Here is a 15,000-nt window from a genome sequence, read left to right on the forward strand (position 1 = left end):
CCGAAAATCTTTTAAGATTTTCTCAATAAGACAATTTTTTGATCAATTGAAGAAGACACAGACCTAATGTGTTTCTCAGAAGTAGATTTGCTGTCGAGAATCACAACAAAAATTATAAAAGTTATACAAATTTAAAGAGACATTATCAATAATGATATCAGGATGTTGAGAAGCCACCGTCCTTGACCTATTTACAATCATACTTTGAGTTTTGCTAGGATTTAACTTCATACCCCATAATTTGCACCATGCACTAATTTTAGCTAAATCTTTATCAAGAGATTCACCAACCCCAGATATACATTCAGGGGATGGAATTGATGCAAAGAGAGTAGCATCATCTTCATATGCAACAAGCTTGTTTTCTAGGCCAAACCACATGTCATGTATATATATAGTATGAAAAGTATTGGTCCAAGAACACTACCCTGTGAAACACCGGATATCACAGTCCTATACTCACTATGGTGCCCATCAACAACAACTTTTTGAGATCTATTACTTAAAAATCAATAATATTGCTAAGAAATGACCCTCCCACTCCCAAATGTTTAAGTTTGAAAACAAGGACCTCAAGATCAACACGGTCAAACTCAGCACTAAAATCAAGGCCAATCTTACGAACTTCCTGACCACAATCAAGGATTGCTGTATAGCATTGGAGATTTTAAGAAGGGCATCACATGCTTCAAGGCCATTACGAAAACCAAATTGTAAACTAGGGAGTTGATGATTACCTTCAGCAAACCTATTAAGACGTTTTGCCAGAAGACGTTCAAAAACTTTAGATAATATGGCAGTTATGGAAATTGGGCGGTAATCAGTAAGTCTCCTTCAGTCTCTCAGATGTAAGCAATGGACTTAGATGAAAAACTCACTTCACAATTTAATCGACCGATACGTAAGTTATTATGCCCCAGCCCCAATTAAACGAACAGAGAAAAATACCAAAATATCCAGCACTCGTCCATTTCTTATAGCAAATTCCAGCTTCGCTAGAAATTAGAGTATTATTTATTAACCCAGAATTTAGCTATTATTATTTTTTTTCCTTTTTTTTTTTTTTTTTTTTTTTTTTTTTTTTTTTTTTGCATGATTATGTCTTGAGTACTACATACTCAATCATTTTTATACCAACAAACCTACTTTCTCTATGTTCCGATTTCTTCGGCTGCTAAGTGGATGTTTTGGCTCTTATACCGGTGAGATTATGATTTCCTAAAGCAGTATGTTTATGTTATATATATATATATATATATATATATATATATATATATATATATATATATATATATATATATATATATATATATATATATATATATATATACATACATACATACATACATACATACATATATATATATATATATATATATATATATATATATATATATATATATATATATATATATATATATATATATATGTCGGCAAACAAAATAGGTCAAACCCTGAAGTAACTACAGAATTATCCATTGTGCGGAAAATATAGCATTTCATAAAAAAGGTATTTTTTCATACATACATAAAGAATAAAAACACTGAAGCGATGCCTACAGAAAGGAGAACTTCATGTTGAATAAGCGTAGATCTGTTTAGTTTCTCGGAACTGGATAATTCATACACTCCTACGTCAGCCATCCTCCTCCTCAGGTTCTGCAGCGGTATATTATCTTCCTACAACATTTAACCTACTCACCACTGGTGGTGTATTCTTTTCTCTACCATGTTTGTCCCCTTTATTCAGAGCAGAGGCGTCCTGCCTCGGGCGCGACCCCTCTCTCTCTCTCTCTCTCTCTCTCTCTCTCTCTCTCTCTCTCTCTCTCTCTGTTTTTTTCGTTTAGAGATGTAAAGAATAAAGAAACATTATAAATGCGCTTTAATTTCTTTTTACTGAGAAATATCTCTTATTATTCTAGTAATAGTTGTGGTTTTCACATATACATTTCTTCACATATCTCTACATTTCTATATTAGTAATGGTAAATAAAAAGTATTTGAAACAGATGAAATGTAAAGAAAAAATTAACAGTGAAAAGAATACTTGGTTAAAAAAAAAAAAAAAAAAAACAATGAGATACCGAAATATAATTCCACCCCACATCATTCTTCCATTAATATCAACTTTATTCACAAAAGTAATCTAACTTCAACCGGGAAGCCTTAGAAGACAACAGGAATCCTCCAACCTCCAGATGGCGGCGAGAGGAAATTCTCTTTAAGAAATCATTCCACGACTTCATTTTCGTGTAATGCATTTCAAGGGATCCTTTAGGACTCGTCTCTCCTTTCTCTCCTCTCTTCCCTTCCCCCGTCCCTCTGGCTCGTTTCTAGTCCTTCCCATTAAACCTGAAGGAGAAGACTGATACTCGTGTCTGTTGTGGTGAGGAGTTGGTAAATACGCTTCTTTTTCTAAAGTATCGTGAGAAGAATGGGACCAGGAGCTCTGTCTTGCTCTGCTTCTCATAACAGATAATGGCTCTCGTTTATGAGATACTTTTTTTTTCCTTCTTTGGGTAAGACACCTCCCCGTTTGCCATTTTAGATAAATAAATTGTAGTAACATTCATATATTTCTTTACGGATAGCTGAGCCTCTTCTTTCGATATCTCGTATTGATATAATGGAAATGTAGCAGCTACAAAATGAAGGATATAATGTGCAGGTAAAGAAGTAATATTTTTAGTTTGTAATGTACCTAACGTCATAAGTATCAGAAAATGATACTGTAATGTAAACATAAGATAAAAATACATCTTCGCTTTAATGGGGGAGAGACCCTGTTCTAAAATAGAAGAGCCAATAACTTTTCCGAATGCACAGTTTTCTCCAAAATCCCAGGTTCAGGATGAGACTATAGATGAGACCTTCCGTCAAGATTATAACCTTGTTTACTGCAACGAACGACCAAACCTACGATGCAGCGCACAAAAGATTTACTTTACTATATGCATATTTTCTTGAGACTCCTTTCTGTCAGTTTAATAACCTACCTTCTCATTCATGTGCCTTAGCTCGAAAGAGAGAGAGAGAGAGAGAGAGAGAGAGAGAGAGAGAGAGAGAGAGAGAGAGAGAGAGAGAGAGAGACAAGACTTTGGAGTTTTATCTGAATAGATATTAGTGTATTAATGGAAGATTTGACAGATACGTAGTTTTCATAGATCATTCAAATACTAGCTGATTAATTGTCTGATTTTTATAGTACGCTGAATATTATGGTTTATATACAGTATAATTTTTCTGATGAATATAACTTGTTTCTTCATAATAAAACAAATAAAAAGATACTATGTTACCGGGATACATACGTAGGATGAAGGGCAGGAGTTTAATAAATCATACGATTTATGAACATTCATTTTCATGACCTATTCGTATTACTAATTAGAGAGGCAAAGTAGGTTCAATAGGTAAGTAGTCCCATTCTATATAGTTACGCATCGGATTTAGCGTACCATTCCTTCGAAATATTAGCAAAATAAATCCCAAAGGTGTACATTAGTTATAGGTGATTACTAATTTCAGTTTCCCAACTCTGTTACGTTACATATTGCATTCTGTTCCTGCTGTTAATATATTTTAGCATGAGGTTTCATGACAGCTATATCGATATTCAGAAAACCTCAATATACGAGGAAAGAGCTCTAGTGTGCTATCATTATTTTAAACCTAAAATGCCAAATGTTAATGTACAAAGCTTTATTTTTTATTCTTCTAATCAATTTAGTAGCATCTTTTGCCAAGGACACAAGTAAGTGCAAATGTGAAAATTCAACAATACATCCAATAAAGTGATACTTTTAATGGGCATAGCATTATGAAATTAGTTAATAATGTATACAGATAAACAATAACGATGATAATTATATGCATATATATATATATATATATATATATATATATATATATATATATATAAATATATATATATATATATATATATATATATATATATATATATATATATATATATATATATATATATATATATATATATATATATATATGGCGTACCAGGTGAAAATGAGAGTGGTGAGAGACTGGTAGATATGTGTGTTGAACAAGATATGGTAATAAGTGCTAGCTTTTTTAAAAAGAAAGATAAAAATAAGTATACATGGGTAAGAGTGGCAAATGGAAGAGTAGTAGAAAGGGCATTAATGGATTATGTGTTGATAACTAAAAGAATGTTTGGAAGATTGAAAGACGTGCACGTGTTTAGGGGTATGGCTAACGGTATGTCTGATCATTTTTTGGTGGAAGGAAAATTAGTTGTAGCAAAAGAGTGGGGGAATAGAGTAGGTGGATGTAAAAGGGAGCTAGTGAGGGTTGAAGAGCTAATAAAACCGGGGGTAAAAAGTAAATATCAGGAAAGGTTGAAAATGGCATATGACGAGGTGAGAGTAAGAGAAACTGGTAATTTAGAGGAGGAGTGGAAGTTAGCAAAAGAAAATTTTGTTGGGATTGCAAGTGATGTATGTGGCAAGAAGGTTGTTGGAGGCAGCATGAGGAAGGGCAGTAAATGGTGGAATGAAGGAGTGAAGGTAAAAGTGGAAGAGAAAAAGAGGGCTTTTGAAGAATGGCTGCAGAGTAATAGTATAGAGAAGTATGAAAAATATAGAGAGCAAAAGATGGAAGTAAACCGCAAGGTACGTGAGGCAAAGAGGGCAGCTGACCTGAGGCGGGGTCAGGGACTGGGTCAGTCATATGAAGAGAATAAGAAGAAGTTTTGGAAAGAAGTGAAGAGAGTAAGGAAGGCCGGCGCAAGAATTGAAGAGACAGTGAAAGATGGAAATGGAAGGTTGTTAAAAGGAGAGGAGGCAAGGAAAAGGTGGGCGGAATATTTTGAAAGTTTGCTGAATGTTGAGGATGACAGGGAGGCAGATATAATTGCGGTTCCAGGTGTTGAGGTGCCAGTGATGGGAGATGAGAATGAGAGAGAGATTACAATAGAGGAAGTGAGGAGAGCACTAGATGAAACGAGAGTAGGAAAAGCATCGGGTATGGATGGTGTGAAAGCTGAGGTGTTGAAGGAAGGGGGTGTGACTGTACTTGAATGGTTGGTGAGATTGTTTAATGTGTGTTTTGTGTTGTCAATGGTACCAGTAGATTGGGTCTGTGCATGTATTGTACCACTATATAAGGGTAAGGGAGATGTGCATGAGTGTTGTAATTCAAGAGGTATTAGTTTGTTGAGTGTAGTTGGAAAAGTGTATGGTAGAATACTGATTAATAGGATTAAGGATAAAACAGAGAATGCAATCTTGGAAGTACAGGGTGGTTTTAGAAGAGGTAGGGGTTGTATGAATCAGATTTTTGCAGTTAGGCAGATATGCGAGAAATATTTAGCAAAAGGTAAGGAGGTGTATGTTGCGTTTATGGATCTGGAGAAAGCATATGATAGAGTTGATAGGGAAGCAATGTGGAATGTGATGAGGTTATATGGAGTTGGTGGAAGGTTGTTGCAAGCAGTGAAAAGTTTCTACACAGGTAGTAAAGCATGTGTTAGAATAGGAAAGGATGTAAGCGATTGGTTTCCGGTGAGAGTGGGGCTGAGACAGGGATGTGTGATGTCGCCCTGGTTGTTTAACTTGTATGTTGATGGAGTGGTGAGAGAGGTGAATGCTAGAGTGCTTGGACGAGGATCAAAACTGTTAGGCGAGAATGATCATGAATGGGAGGTAAATCAGTTGTTGTTTGCGGATGATACTGTACTGGTAGCAGACACAGAAGAGAAGCTTGACCGACTAGTAACAGAATTTGGAAGGGTGTGTGAGAGAAGGAAGTTGAGAGTTAATGTGGGTAAGAGTAAGGTTATGAGATGTACGAGAAGGGAAGGTGGTGCAAGGTTGAATGTCATGTTGAATGGAGAGTTACTTGAGGAGGTGGATCAGTTTAAGTACTTGGGGTCTGTTGTTGCAGCAAATGGTGGAGTGGAAGCAGATGTACGTCAGAGAGTGAATGAAGGTTGCAAAGTGTTGGGGGCAGTTAAGGGAGTAGTAAAAAATAGAGGATTGGGCATGAATGTAAAGAGAGTTCTATATGAGAAAGTGATTGTACCAACTGTGATGTATGGATCGGAGTTGTGGGGAATGAAAGTGATGGAGAGACAGAAATTGAATGTGTTTGAAATGAAGTGTCTGAGGAGTATGGCTGGTGTATCTCGAGTAGATAGGGTTAGGAACGAAGTGGTGAGGGTGAGAACGGGTGTAAGAAATGAGTTAGCGGCTAGAGTGGATATGAATGTGTTGAGGTGGTTTGGCCATGTTGAGAGAATGGAAAATGGCTGTCTGCTAAAGAAGGTGATGAATGCAAGAGTTGATGGGAGAAGTACAAGAGGAAGGCCAAGGTTTGGGTGGATGGATGGTGTGAAGAAAGCTCTGGGTGATAGGAGGATAGATGTGAGAGAGGCAAGAGAGCGTGCTAGAAATAGGAATGAATGGCGAGCGATTGTGACGCAGTTCCGGTAGGCCCTGCTGCTTCCTCCGGTGCCTTAGATGACCGCGGAGGTAGCAGCAGTAGGGGACTCAGCAGTATGAAGCTTCATCTGTGGTGGAAATGTGGGAGGTTGGGCTGTGGCACCCTAGCAGTACCAGCTGAACTCGGCTGAGTCCCTGGTTAGGCTGGAGGAACGTAGAGAGTAGAGGTCCCCTTTTTGTTTTGTTTCTTGTTGTTGTCGGCTACCCCCCAAAATTGGGGGAAGTGCCTTTGGTATATGTATGTATGTATGTATATATATATATATATATATATATATATATATATATATATATATATATATATATATATATATATATATATATTTATATATATATATATATATATATATATATATATATATATATATATATATATATAAATATATATATATATATATATATATATATATATATATATATATATATATATATATATATATATATATATATATATATATATATATATATATATATATATATATATATATATACACGCACACACAAATTTCATGGTATGGATAAGGAAAGAGTAGTTCAAAATGTCGTTTTTTATTATTACCAACGTTTCGTGATTCTTAATCCCATTGTCCAAGGCTAAAAATAAAACATATACAAAAGAATTAAGAAACAGCTAAAAATTTTTAACAAATTCATTCAAAACTATAAAAATCGGTTAAAATTTAAATGAAAATTAAAAGGAAAAAAATATATACATACATCAGACAAAGTTGCTGAACCAACCTCGCAGAAGCGTGGTGAGAAACTGTATGCCAACAAGAGTTAGAAAATAAACCAAACTCTTGTTGACATACAGTTTCTCACTACGCTTCTGCGAGGTTGGTTCCACAACTTTGTCTGTTATATGTATATATTTTTCTTTTTTTTTCCTTGTAATTTTCATTAAAATTTTAACTGATTTTTATAGTTTTGAATGAATTTGTTAAAAATGTTTAACTGTTTCTTAATTCTTTTATATATGTTTTATTTTTAGCCTTGGACAATGTGATTAAGAATCACGAAACGTTGGGAATAATAAAAAAGGACATTTTGAACTACTCTTTCCCTATCCATACCATGAAATTTGTGTTCATTACTGGCTGTTGCTGCCTTCACCGAAGATATATATATATATTTATATATATATATATATATATATATATATATATATATATATATATATATATATATATACATATAAATATATATACATATATATATATATATATATATATATATATATATATATATATATATATATATATATATATATGTATATAAATATATGTATATATATATATATATATATATATATATATATATATATATATATATATATATATATATATGATAAAATATATTAGCCATTTGTAATAGTACTTCATAATATCTAGAATAATTTTCATTTATTCGAGATATTAACTTTCTCCAATTTGAACAGTGTCCCATTTATACTTAATATAAATGGAATTACAAATCAATTAAAATATTTTTATATATACTCGCAAATTTTATAATAAAATTTCATATATTATACTTCCATTTTAGATATATGTAAGGCATCTTAATTTTAAAGGATAAGCGTTCATTCAATTTGAATACGCATTGCATTGTTACCAAACACTCTTTTAATCGTTGAGTATATACAAAAGTATCACACTCAAAACGGAATTCCGAATATTGGGAGAAGAGTGATGGCAGTCTAGACAGACCCGGAGGTAATAATCCGAAGAGGTGCTAGTGGAGAATTCCAAGAAACGTTCTCCTTTAAATCGCCTTCTGCTTTTCATTCCGATGAGAATTGCTTGAGTGGTCCCGAGTGGTTTCACACACCTTAGTTACACCTGCAAAATATTTCATGCCTGCTTCTCTATTGTAGTAAAAAAAAACATTTGGCATAGAAGATATTCGATGGTCTAAGCGTATAATTGGATACTGCACGCACACATTTACAGATACACACACACAGACAAACACACAAACATATACACACAAATGCACACACACATATATATATATATATATATATATATATATATATATATATATATATATATATATATATATATATATATATATATATATATATATATATATATGTATATATATATATATATATATATATATATATATATATATATATATATATATATGTATATATATATATATATATATATATATTTATATATATATATATATAGATATATATATACATACATATATATATATATATATATATATATATATATATATATATATATATATATATATATATATATATATATATATATATACATACATATATATATATATATATATATATATATGTATATATATATATATATATATATATATATATATATATACATATATATATATATATATATATATATATATATATATATATTTATATATATATATATATATATATATATATATATATATATATATATATATATATATATATATATATGTGTGTGTGTGTGTGTGTGTGTGGGTGTGTGTGTGTGTGATCATCATCTGTCGTTACTACGGAACAGAGGCCCCAGGCGTGTGTTTTCACTGGTGTGTCTTTTTGTGCTAGTCCACGGCCAGAAACTTCTATAGCTCACCGAGCAATAGTCTTCAATTTCTTTTCCTGCTGCTTTTGTAACCTCTAGTGACAAATTCCGTTATGCTTGATGCCCATCTATATTCTCTCATTCTCATTATAACTCACAGGGAACAGGGATGTTCAGATGCAAATGATATACGGGAAAGATTTAATATAAAATATAAGGTTGAACCAAAACTTTTTTCATCCTACTTCTTCAGAAGACTTTCTTATAGAAAGAGATATTTTTCCATTTATATGGGATACTAAGCGTATGAACATACGTACAGATATTTGCACAATTGTTGCAGCGCAATTTTCTACACCCAAATAACTTACCGGTCCTATATTTTCAAGTAGCTTTATGGGAGGAATTGTCTCTCCATTACCCTAGTGTCATCTGGGTGTCATTTCTGTTAGCAGGTATTTTTTGTCTTATAATAATGTTTTGTATTCTTATTATTATCAGATTATTTTCGATTTCGGTAGAAGGAAAGGTTATCCATATAAATACATATACTTAACATACCAATATTCCTGTAAGCCAGCAAATACATATACTCATACATAAATGCAGGCATGCATGCAAGCATGTTTATAATTGTGTATGTATCTCTTAATATATATTTGCATCTTGCAGGTATATAAGTATGGTTACGCTAATATATTTGTATTGGTAAGGTCTCAAAAATATGTTGAGAAATTAATCATATTATTATAAAGAAACTCCATCAGAGATCCTCAAAAATTATCTCTAGCAATTAAGACGTGAGTCAGGAACAATAAACATAAGTATGGTTACGCTAATATATTTGTATTGGTAAGGTCTCAAAAATATGTTGAGAAATTAATCATATTATTATAAAGAAACTCTATCAGAAATCTTCAAAAATTATCTCTAGCAATTAAGACGTGATTCAGGAACTATAGACATATCATTTTCGAAATAAGGTAGATTGAGAAAACTTTCATTCAGAATAGATTGCTAACCAAAAATTTTAAAAGATTCTCCATATGCAAATTCTAAGTGGGATTGATGAACGGACACAGAACTTGTTTCTCAAAAGTAAATTTATAATCAAGAATAACAACTAAAAATTTGAAGAAATTTCATATTGTTAAAGTAACATTATCCGTGTGAAGATCGGGAGATTGAGCAACTCTTGACCTTAACCTATATAAGATTTAAATTCTTCTTCTATAATCTGCACTATGTTCAAATTTTAGTTATATCACCTTTAGGGATTCGGCACGATTATGACACGAACATTTTTTTTTCTATCTCAAACCAAATATCATGCATTTAAAGTATGCTAAGTAATGGGCTAAGAGCATTACTATCAGGAACAGCATAATTTATTCCTACTGTCACAATGGTGCCCAAGAACAGCTAGTCCTTATAATCAATGACTTAAAAACTCAGTAACTGAGTTTGAGTTTTAAAACAAGGTCCTTAAGGCTACGACTGACAGATATAAGACTAAAATTTAGGCTAAACATACGAGCTTGTTGAACAAAATCACTCTATTTCTGTACAGCTTTGAAAATTGTAAGAAGAGTGTCATCTGCTTCAAGGCCTTTGCATAAGTTACACTGCATAATAAGACACACTTTTTTTCCTCTGTCATATATATTGAAAGGCTTTGCAAAAAGATGTTCAAAAGCACTCCATGGTTTAGAATTAAAGAAATTAAGTGGCGGCTAGCAGAGCAAGTGCTGCCATAAACATATGAACTTTATCGAGCAATATTAACCCTTCTTAAAACTAGAAAAAAATATACTCCTGCGACTAATTTACAAAGAATTTCTGAAAAATTATGGGCTAAGATAACTACGATATTTTTTCAGAACAAAAAGTAATATACTAAAAGCTGTCAAACCAATAAACCATAGAGATGGTTGCTTATCCCTTGGGAAAGAGGGTAACAGAGTTATCTGGGTATAGAGAATAAAGATGAACTGTCAAAGGCAGCAGCTTCAAGTGTAGTCTACTATTTACGCTCCTAAATTGTGTTTGTGTGTTTTTTAAATATATATATATATATATATATATATATATATATATATATATATATATATATATATATATATATATATATATATATATATATATATATATAATATATATATATGTGTGTGTGTGTGTGCATGTGCGTGTGTATTTGTAAATATGTATATATACATATATATATATATATATATATATATATATATATATATATATATATATATATATATATATATATATGTGTGTGTGTGTGTGTCTGGGTGTGTGTATCTATCTTCGTGAAATATAAGTCATATAAATTTTTATTTTACTTTATAGCAACTGGTATTCAATTTTAGCTTTTGATACCTAATTATAGTAGTTGAGGAAATTCGACAATAAAACATAGATTAAATTTTGATACATATTTATTATTGAGTGTTCTATGACTATAACCAATTTAAAAGAAAAAAATACAAAGATAAACTGAAAAATATGGAACCTTAGACACAAAACATAAATGAGTCTTAGTGCAATAAAGAACTCTAATTAAGTGAAATGATATCCCAGTGTCATCAGAATGCTCATATTGTTTTTCCACTCACCTGATGCTAGGCGTCCACAAAGTCTCGGGAACATATATGTCTCCTACAGGTTCGTTTCTCTGCTATCCAAGCCTTAAGGGCCGGAATTAATGGATCGAGGCAGCTCGCACACCAGCCTCCAAATCTGCGCCATCGATGCGCCACCTGGCGAAGGAGAAGCAATTTACTCCCAGTTCCATTTCTTTGGTAACATTTGTCAGCAGTGTTGGAAGGGAGCTAATTTTCCGTTTTTTTTTTCTTTATTCTTATCATATTTTCTTTTTTCAGATGCCATTCTCAGCGTCAATTTTCCCTTCTATGGATGTTGGTGGATGTAAAAAAAGCTACTGTAAATATAAAATTAATACAATTTTATAATATGTTGGAATCAAGGAATCTACTTTTAGTATATTATCAGGATTCTGTATTTGTTCTTTCCATTTTCCTAAGAAGAGTGGGACACATGACAAGATTCGTGTTTGATAAGTATATCTCTACAATTGCTGTGTGATTAAAACTAATTACAATAGTCGTATATTGTGACCCTTATCTCGAGAAAATTATTAAGAATATATGGAAAACGTTACAATTATAACAGCAATAATAGAAATATCTCTGCAAGTAATTGGTAAAATATAGAAGAAAGGCTATACCAAAAAAAAAATAATGGTACAATTATATTTGAATATGCTTAACTCTCTCTCTCTCTCTCTCTCTCTCTCTCTCTCTCTCTCTCTCTCTCTCTCTCTCTCTCTCTCTCTCTCTCTCATATATATATATATATAAATATATATATATATATATATATATATATATATATATATATATATATATATATATAAATATATATATATATGTATGTATATATGCATATATATATATATATATATATATATATATATATATATATATATATATATATATATATATTTGAAAACACCTATAGAATAAGGTATATGAAAAATGAAACACACTGAATAATGACAATTCTTGAATATTAACTTCATAGCTTTAATATTTTCCTTATTTGCATTAAGATGAAATGGAGTTAATGTTGAAAAAAATTAATAATTTTTTTGAGGGGAACATCTATAATAATATTCAATAAAATGGAATTTAAATGTAAACTGAAAAGTATGAAATATTAATCAGAACCCTTAAATGAATTGTGTGCGATAGAGAACTCCAATTAAGCTGAATGGTATTCAAGTCTCATTAGAATGCAAATACTGTTTTTCTACACACACGATGCTCGGCGTCCTCAGGGTCTCTGAAAACACCCATGTCTCCGGCGGGAGAGTTTCACTGAGATCCAAGACTTAAGCGCCTAAATTAATGGTTCGTGTTAGCGCACACAAAAGCCCCCAAATCTAGGCCCTCGATGCGTCACCTGGCGAAATCAGAAGCAATTTAATCGAGTTCTTATTTATTAGGTATCATTTGTCAGCAATGCGTTGGAGAAGTCCCATGATTTATTAATTTTTCTTTGTGTTTCACTTTTATGAGAACTTTTTATTCCAGATAGCATTTTGTGAAAAAGTAATTGGAATCAATACTGTGGATAACATGATCTTGTTATGGGAGACATTCTTTTAGATAAATGTTAAACGATGTTAGGATTTTGATTGAAACAATATCAATAATTTCGCCGAGAATGGACTAGATTAGAGGAGATGAATTTTATGTCAATGCCATTATAAGTAACCGGTCAAAATTACGGTTAAATATTTACACAGATATGCAGACATGCACAAGAAGATTTATTTATATACACACATACACACAAACACACACACACACACACACACACACACATATATATATATATATATATATATATATATATATATATATATATATATAGATATATATATATATGTATATATATATATATATATATATATATATATATATATGTATGTATATATATATATATGTATACATATATATATATATATTTATATATATATATATATATATATATATATATATATATACATATATATATATATATATATATGTATATATATATATATATAAATATATATATATATATATATATATATATATATATATATATATATATATATATATGTGTGTGTGTGTGTGTATATATATATATATATATGCGAGAAATATTTAGTAAAAGGTAAGGAGGTGTATGTTGCGTTTATGGATCTTGAGAAAACATATGATAGAGTTGATAGGGAAGCAATGTGGAATGTGATGAGGCTATATGGAGTTGGTGGAAGGTTGTTGCAAGCAGTGAAAAGTTTCTACAAAGGTAGTAAAGCATGTGTTAGAGTAGGAAATGAAGTGAGTGATTGGTTTCCGGTGAGAGTGGGGCTGAGACAGGGGTGTGTGATGTGGCCGTGGTTGTTTAACTTGTATGTTGATGGAGTGGTGAGCGAGGTGAATGTTCGAGTGCTTGGACGAGGATTAAAACTGATAGGCGAGAATGATCATGAATGGGAGGTATATCAGTTGTTGTTTGCGGGTGATACTGTACTGGTAGCAGACACAGAAGAGAAGCTTGACCGACTAGTGACAGAATTTGGAAGGGTGTGTGAGAGAAGGAAGTTGAGAGTTAATGTGGGTAAGAGTAAGGTTATGAGATGTACGAGAAGGGAAGGTGGTGCAACGTGTAATGTCATGTTGAATGGAGAGTTACTTGAGGAGGTGGATAAGTTTAAGTACTTGGGGTCTGTTGTTGCAGCAAATGGTGGAGTGGAAGCAGATGTACGTCAGAGAGTGAATGAAGGTTGCAAAGTGCTGGGGGCAGTTAAGGGAGTAGTAAAAAATAGAGGGTTGGGCATGAATGTAAAGAGACTTCTATATGAAAAAGTGATTGTACCACCTGTGATGTATGGATCAGAGTTGTGGGGAATGAAAGTGATGGGAAGACAGAAATTGAATGTGTTTGAGATGAAGTGTCTAAGGAGTATGGCTGGTGTATCTCGAGTAGATGGGGTTAGGATTGAAGTGGTGAGGGTGAGAACGGGTGTAAGAAATGAGTTAGCGGCTAGAGTGGATATAAATGTGTTGAGGTGGTTTGGCCATGTTGAGAGAATGGAAACTGGCTGTCTGCTAAAGAAGGTGATGAATGCAAGAGTTGATGGGAGAAGTACAAGAGGAAGGCCAAGGTTTGGGTGGATGGATGGTGTGAAGAAAGCTCTGGGTGATAGGAGGATAGATGTGAGAGAGGCAAGAGAGCGTGCTAGAAATAGGAATGAATGGCGAGCGATTGTGACGCAGTTCCAGTAGGCCCTGCTGCTTCCTTCGGTGCCTTAGATGACCGCGGAGGTAGCAGCAGTAGGGGATTCAGCATTATGAAGCTTCATCTGTGGTGGATAATGT

The sequence above is a fragment of the Palaemon carinicauda genome, chromosome 13 (genome assembly GCF_036898095.1).
Source record: "Palaemon carinicauda isolate YSFRI2023 chromosome 13, ASM3689809v2, whole genome shotgun sequence".
NCBI classification, from domain to species: domain Eukaryota; kingdom Metazoa; phylum Arthropoda; class Malacostraca; order Decapoda; family Palaemonidae; genus Palaemon; species Palaemon carinicauda.